The sequence below is a fragment of the Notamacropus eugenii genome, chromosome 1, assembly GCF_028372415.1.
Source record: "Notamacropus eugenii isolate mMacEug1 chromosome 1, mMacEug1.pri_v2, whole genome shotgun sequence".
Classification (NCBI taxonomy): Eukaryota; Metazoa; Chordata; class Mammalia; order Diprotodontia; family Macropodidae; genus Notamacropus; species Notamacropus eugenii.
Window position 1 is genome coordinate 160,145,319 of NC_092872.1, and position 8,386 is coordinate 160,153,704.

General features: G+C 37.3%; 2 pseudogenes; both read right to left on the reverse strand.

Moving 5' to 3' along the window:
• Nucleotides 1-805: 805 nt before the first annotated feature.
• LOC140524244 (chromobox protein homolog 3 pseudogene) lies at nt 806-1,362 on the reverse strand (annotated as a pseudogene).
• A 98-nt stretch (nt 1,363-1,460) lies between these two features.
• LOC140521818 (U6 spliceosomal RNA) lies at nt 1,461-1,549 on the reverse strand (annotated as a pseudogene).
• Between the last annotated feature and the right edge of the window lie 6,837 nt (nt 1,550-8,386).

Sequence of the window (8,386 nt, forward strand, 5' to 3'; positions counted from 1 at the left end):
TTAGAAAAGCAGATCTAAGAACCTATCCAGCAGGCCCTCCTGTGTAGGCTGGAGTCCTTGCTGTTACACCCAGACACTGAGGATTATCATATACACTACAGCAAGGTTGCAAAGTGCCTTCAAAATAACTGTTCTGTTTAAAAACAATTAGTGCTTGGAAAATTGAAGGCAGCAAGTTTTCTGTCAGTTAGGAGGAAGAGGCTCTTGGGCTCCCCAGAAGTAAGCAATAATGGGAAATAGCTGCTAGAAGAAGCCTTTCAATGGATTTACCTCTAAGTGTAAAATGTAGCTTTTATTAAGTTGGATTTCAAATGAATGTCAAAATTCTACATGAACACAACATTTCTTGGTCAGCTAACCTTAGGCAAACACAGGACCTAAACATTTCTTAGGATTCAGAATAGTGATTACAGAAGGCATTTTATCAGTATTTAATTTTTTTTCCTCTACTGTGAAGGAAGTTAATAATTCCATAAGTATCAAATGCTCTCTTCTGTGATAAATATTAAGTACAGAAAGCTTGTGCTAACTTGTTCAGTTACCAATGCTGTTGATGCAAATCAAAAACCAGCCCAAATGAAAAACAAACCAAACAAATATAAACCTATTTTAAAACCTACCCACTCAGTTCTCATTAGATGTAGATGGTGCTCACACTGCTAACAAATGAAAGAATTGAATCAAGATCCAGATCTATCTATCTGCCTATGATTCTAGATATAGATATATGTGTATATGTGTATGTGTATATAGGTACATGTGTATATTTGTATGTATATGTATATGAATATAGCAATGCAAACAATTATTGTGCTTCATCTTCAGGACAAGAATACTAGGTCAACTGTTCCTCATAAAAGGCGATAACTACCTGATAACTACCTCATGTTTGTTTCTTTGGCCAAAACCAAGTTGGCCTCATCAGCATCTTTCCACTTCATGAGAAACATCAGCTCTCCACTGCTTTTGGTAGCACCAACGATTTGGTCTGGACCAAGGCCCCTTGCAAATCTCTGCAACTTGTCAGCAGACTTGCATTTCTTCTTTGACTTGTTATCATCTGACTCACTGTTGGATAAAGACTTTTTCTTGGCTCCATCTTTTTTCTTACCAGTCTTCTGAGAATTCAGATATGCTTCAACAACTCTGGACAGTCTAAGTTTTCCTTGGGTTCCCACATCTTGTCATCATCTGTAAATCATTTCTGTTTTAAGAAAGACTCCACTTTTCCATTCACCCACTCACTGATCCAACACCTTCTCCATCACAAACTCCTCAGGCTTCATCTGCTTCTTCGAATTTCTTACTCTTGCCATTCTGTTTCTTTCCCATGTTTTGCAATGTAGTTTTATTAGAGGCCATTTTTTTTTTGCTGACTCGAAGAGTTTTTACTAGAAAAATGCCTGACAGTTAAGAGGAAGTTTTCGTGAAAGAAAAAAATACTAGTTGAATACAAGTTCAAAAATATGGAATGCTTCATGAATTTGTGTGTCATTCTTTCACAGGGGCATCATTCCAATTACAGTATATGTGCTGCAGAAGTGAGCACTGGATTTACCTACTTTTGATGAAGAGTAGAGTAGAACTTGATGAACTCATGCTAACTCTTTGTAATCATTGCTTCCTTTACTGGACACTCATTAACCATTCCTTCAATAATATGTTCCAATATTTGCCAGACATCAGGTACAAGCTTATTGGTCCATGTTTTGTGGATTCCATTTTCTTCCCTTTTTTGAAAATGGCATTTCTTTTTCTGCAGCTCTGTGGCAGGTTCTTCACGATATTTTGAAAATAATCGACAATGGCTCAGCATTCACATATCAATGCTCAACAACATTGCTCATCTGGACCAAGAAATTTAAACTCATCATAGGTCCTCTCTTACTGACTTCCTAATCATCTTGTGAATCAGTACCCTATTAGCCATTAAAACTGACAAGTAGAGAGCTGCAAGATTGGAATGGTAATCCTAATTAAGGATTTAAGAATCAAATGATGAAGAAGAATACAGACTAGATTAAAACAGGTGGTAGGAAGAAAGGAGCCACTTGTGAACCTGGACCATTAAAATGGAGAAGTGGGAATGGGAAGTGGAGAAGCAGTGGGATAGAAGTTTAATTGGGTAAGGCTGGCAGGATCTGACAGCCATGGAGAATATTGCAAAGAACTTTTAGGGATAGGGGGTGACAGCAAACGATAATCACATCATTATCATCATATCTAGTTTTTATATAGTCCTCTAAGGTTTGCTTAACATTTTACATGTTATCTCATCTGATCCTCAGAAAAATCCTCTATTATGATCCCAATTTTACACTTGAGAAAACTGAGGTTGAAAGGTTAATTGACTTGTCTAGGGTTGCACAGCTGTTAAGTGTCAGAAGCAGGATTCAAACCAGAATCCAAAACCAACTTCCTATCCACTGTGTAACCTAACTGACTCTAGGTAACATTTCCTGAAGAATTTTTTCCGTCCTTGACTATGACAAAAGTGGGTCTTCATATACCATAAAATACTCTCTCTCTCTCTCTCTCTCTCACTCTCTCTCTCTCTCTCTCTCCCCCTCTGTCTCTCTCTCTCTCTGTCTCTGTCTCTCCTCTCCTATCTACTATAGCAATAAGAGTATAAAAATTTTCTCAGCTAATGGTTATTCCTCTTCTCTAATGAATTGTACCTGTTCTATTGCCTGTATTTGACTCACCACTCTCTTTTAAACCTTTCCTAGCTGAAGAAGCAAGGTATCCTAAGGGAGAGACAGGAGGAAGCATATGCTAGGCAAGTAAAAGCATAACCACCACTACCTTTCCTCAGTTTTCAATGGACATAGACCAGAACACTGATAGAGCATGAGTGCAGTAGTCAGGAGGACCTGAGTTCAAATCTCACCTTGGACACTTGACACTCACTACCTGTGTGACCTTGGACAAGTCACTTAACCCCAATTGCCTCATCCTAGGTCATCTCCAGTCATCCTGATGAATATCTGGTCACTGGATTCAGATGGCTCTGGAGGAGAAGTAAGACTGGTGACCTGCACAGACCTCCCTCACTCAAAACAAAGTCAAGTGCAAGTCATGTCATTATTTCTCTGATGGCATGGTCTTCTTTGGCAACAAAGGACAAACACACACACACACACACACACACACACACACACACACACACATGCACACACACCTCCAAAAGGACTGAGAATATCAACCCTCTCTCCCCCTACCCCATACTCTGAATACTAGCCCTAATTCTACTCTGGCCCACATAGTCATCATTGAGGGAAATAATGCCTGTGAAGGAAGGATCCATCTTCTTTTCAACCACCTGTGCCAACCACTAATAAGTAAGTCTAAGAGTTCTGGAAATGCCAGTGCCCCATAGACCACCAAGCCCCTTCCCAGCACTGTCTCTACACCAATTATCCTGGGTCTCAATAATTATATAGTTCCTGGCCTGGCAAATGCTCTTTCAGATGCTCAAATCTTCACTTCCTCAGCAATCACAAATACCATAGATCCCAAGACCTTAGCATTGTCAAATGGTTCAAAATCAGAAGAAGATACGATTTTACCAGAGGCAATGATATTAAATAACATCCATTACCTCCTGGTTTGCCACTAAGTCTAAGAGCTGTGAGACCTTTCTGATTTGTAACTCAAACTTCTGATATGAGTTGACTTGCTTGTGACTTCCAAAGGAGGAAAAACCAAAATGGCAGAGAAAAGATGGCAACTTGCCTTAGCTCTCCCCTAGAAATATACTTAAGTAATGCCATAAAATAATTCCTGGTATGGTAGAACTCACAAAAGGACAGGGTGGAATAATTTTCCAGACAAAGACAACTTAGAAAGTTGGCAGGAAATGTCTATTGCACCTGGATGAGAGTGGAGTACAATCCAGCACAGGCCATGCCCACACAGTTCTGGACACAGCAAACCAGCAGCAGGCTTTGGGAGCCACTGTGTCACAGCTGCAGCCACTGTTTCAGGAGGTTTCAGCCCATAGACAGTAAGGGGGGTCAAACAAATGGTAAGAAGGAAATTACAGGAGTCTCTTTGTTAGCATGGAGGAAGGATTCTATTGCTTTGTCCATACTCAGATCTGCGTTGTAGTGCTGGGTGATAGTCCCAGGGTGAGGAGGAGCACTAGCACACCAGAGTTTGTGGGTGCAGTGGAACACAGATACTAGTCACAGTTCTAGGGCAGAAAGAGCATTTGTGATCACTCACAGAACAGAGCACAAGCCAGGAGAGTAGTAAACACCTGTCCTTAGATCATATCACCTTGGCAGAACTGAAAATTTATAGGTCCCTAGAAGTATCTCTGAAAACAGATACACAAAACAGTTGAAGCTTGGGACAGTGCACCCTCTACCCTGGAATAAGAGTCTTACTTTAACAAAGAGTTAAAAATCAGGCAATCAGCTGGGAAGATGAGCAAACAACAGAAAAAAACAAATTCTGACCATAGGAAGTTATGATGGTGACAAGGAAGATCTAAACACACGCTCAGAAGAAGATGACAAAGTCCAAACTCCTACATCAAGAGCCTCTGAGAAAAATATAGCTTAGTCTTAGACCATGGAAGAGCTCAAAAAAGATTTTGAAAATGAAGTAAGAGACTACAGGGAAAATTGGGAAGAGAAATGAAAGTAATGCAAGAAAATTATCTTTAAAAGTCAATAACCTCGTAAAAAAAATTACTGTAGAAAACAATACCTTAAAAAACAGACTAAGTCAAATGGTAAAAGAGGTCCAAAAAGCCAATGAGGAGAAGAATGCTTTAAAAAGAATTGGTCAAATGGGAAAAGAGCCATAAAAATTCACTGAAGAAAAAATTCCTTAAAAATTACAATTGAGAACAAAAAGCTAATAACTTTACAAGAAATCAAGAAACAATAAAACAAAACCAAAAGAATGAAAAAATAGAAGAGCATGAAACATCTCATTGGAAAAACAACTGATCTGGAAATAAGATCCAGGAGAGATCATTTTAAAATTACTTGAGTATTTGAAAACCTTAATCAAAAAAACAAAGAGCTTAGATACCATCTCTCAAGAAGTTATCATGGAAAACTAGAACCAGAGAGTAAAATAGAAATTGAAAGAATCCACCAATTACCTCCTGAAAGAGATCCCAAAATGAAAAGTCCTGGGAATATTGTAGTCAAATTCCAGAGTTCCCAAAGTGAGAAGAAAATATTGTAAGAAGCCAGAAAGAAACCATTCAATTTTCATGGAGCCAGAATCAGGATAAAAGAAGATCTAACAGTTTCTACATTAAAGAATCATAGAGCTTGGAATATGACATTGCAGAGGGCAAAGGAGTTAGAATTACAACCAAGAATCACCTACCCAGCAAAACTGAATATAATCCTTCAGGGGAAAAAGTAGACATTCAATGAAATAAAGGTCTTTCAAGCATTCTTGATTAAAAGACTAGAGCAGAACAGAAAATCTAACTTTCAAATTCAAGACTCGAGGGAAGCATTAAAAATACATACACATATGTGTGTGTATATGTGTGTGTGTGTGTATATATATATACATATATATATATGTATATATATGGATATGCTATTGGCTGATAGGACAAAAAATGGAAAATGACAAATGTTGGAGGGTATGTGGGAAAAATGAGCCATTAATGCACTATTGATAGAGTTGTAAGCTGATTCAACCATTCTGTAGAACAATTTGAAACTATGCCCAAAAGGTTATAAAACCATGCATACCCTTTTTTCCTAGCAATACCATTACTACATCAGTATCCCAAAAAAGACATAAAAATCAAAAAGGAAAAGGATATATATGTACAAAAATAGTTGAAGTGGCTTTTTTTCTGGTGGAAAAAATGAGAAATTGAAGGTATGCCCATCAATTGGGAAATGGCTGAACAAATTATGCTGCATCATTGTAAATGGAATATTTTTGTGCTATGAGAAATGATGTGCAGGCTACTTTCAGAAAAACCTGAAAAGAGTTACATGAAATGAGGCAAAGTGAAATGTACTGTGTAAAAAGTAAGAGTAATAGTCTAAGATTATCAGCTATAAATGACTTGGCTGTTCTCAGCAATACAACGATCCAAGACAACTCTGAAGGACTTATGATGAAAAAATGCTCTCCATCCCCAGAGAAAAAACTGATGGTGCTTGAATAAAGATTGAAACATAGTTGTTTTTTTTAACTTTCTTTGTTTTTCTTGAGGGCTTTTTGGAGGTATATGTTTTCTTTCACTACATGACTAATATGGAAATGTTTTGCATGACTACACATGTATAATCTTTATCAAATTGCTTGCCTTCTCAAAGACGTTAAGTGTGGGGAGGGTGAATGGAGAGAATTTTGAACTCAAAATTTTGAAAACAAATGTTAAAAATTATTTTTACATGTAACTGGTGAAAAATGAAATACTTTAAAAAAAGGAAATATGACACTCTTAAGAGCAAGCTATTTTTGCTTTGTCAATGTATACCAAACAACTAGAAAAGTGCTTTGCACCATCTTCATTGTTCAGTCGTTTTCAATAGTGTCTGACTCTTTGTGACCCCATTTGGGGTTTTCTTGTCAAAGACATTATAGTGGTTAGTCATTTTCTTCTCCAGCTCATTTTATGGAGGAGGAAACTGAGGCAAATAAGTGAGTTGCCCAGAGTAACACAGCTAGTAAGTGTCTGCTAATTGCTTAATATGTGCAAAATGGGGCTGCTAGGTGATGCAGTGGAGAGGTTCCAGGCATTCAGTCAGGATGACTCATTTTTCTGAGTTCAAATTCATCCTCATATACTTATTAGTTTTATGACCCTGGGCATGTCACTTAACCATGTTGTCTCTGTTTCCACATCTGTAAAATGAGCTGAAGAAGGAAATGGCAAACCACTCCAGAATCTTTGCCATGAAAACACTAAAGGAGCTCATGAAGAGTCAGCCACCACTAGAATGATTGAACAAGTACTTAATAAATGTTTCCATTTATTATATCCATCCATCCAACCATTCATTCAACCATCCATTCATTTTTGTCTTCTGACTTGCTATAGACTGTTCTATACTTCCTGTTCTCTAGGTTGACTTGACCAGAAAATATTCTTAGTTTTTATTTTATCTACTAGGTAATTGCTAGAAAAATCTCCTTTACTTGAAATTCCTATAAATTTAATAAATAAGGCATTGTTAATATAAAATCTTCTGGAGAATACTATTAAAATATAAGTATATTAAACACGAGGGGTGACATTTACTTTAACATTCAACTTACCATGCATAAATTTATCACATTAACTAATTTTGTTAAGCAAAGACATGGTTCAGGTAATTTTTGATGCTGGAAAGAAGACTGGACACATATGACCCTATCTACCAATGGATGTTAAAAATCAACATAGTACTTAAAAATATTATCTCATATCATCATCACAACAACCCTGGGAAGTAGACATCATTAATATTATTCTTAGTTTACAGATGAGGACATTGAGGAAGAGGGGGCTAAGTAACTTGCCTAGAATCACATAACCAGTAAGTATATGAGGCTACATTTGAACTCAGATCTTCTTGAAGTCCAGGTGTAGGAATCTATCTCCTGTGCCACCTTCTAAAGTCAGAACAAATGACCTAAATTTAATATATGTGAAGAGACTCGTAAGAGCTTGGAACACAAAACCAATTTAGGATTCATAGCAACTAAGGCCATATTTCCTAAGGACACATCCAAAATATCCACTGAGGAGGCTTGAATGAATAATAAACATAACCCTTTTGAAAGATCTAAAAAGATAAAGTTCAAGCTTTTTAAAATTATCAACACTGCTCAATAGAAATTACTGAGAGCAAAGGACTGTTTGGTTTTTTTTGCCTTTGCATGTCAAACACCTGGCACAGTGTCTAGCATAGAGCAGATGCTTAATAAATGCCCATTGATTTGAGTCAAATGGAGAACATCAGTTATAACCAAAATTAATGAACATTTCATTTTCGGGGAGATCTGAATTGTGTGGATTATTTCTACTTAGCTCAAATTAACCTGAAAACTGTCAAATCTCCCTTTGCCATAAAAATATAATCAAGGACTAAAGAGTGATTGCCTATGTAGCTGGATGTAGGATAAGGACCCTAAGGAGACTGGAGAGCATGCTTGTGAGGGTTCCATGAAAGAACAAGGGATGTTTAGCCTAGATGAGAGAAGACTTATGAGAAACGCAATTGTCTTCAAGTATTGGATGATCTGTCAAGTGAAAGAGGAATGAGACTTGTTCCACAGGTCCCCAGAGAGGTAAAAATAGGAGCAATGGATCAAAATGCAGAAGCAGAATTAGGTTTGATCTAAGGAAAAACTTGGTAACAATTAGAACTGTCCAAAAATGGAATGGGCTGCCTTCAGAGGTAAT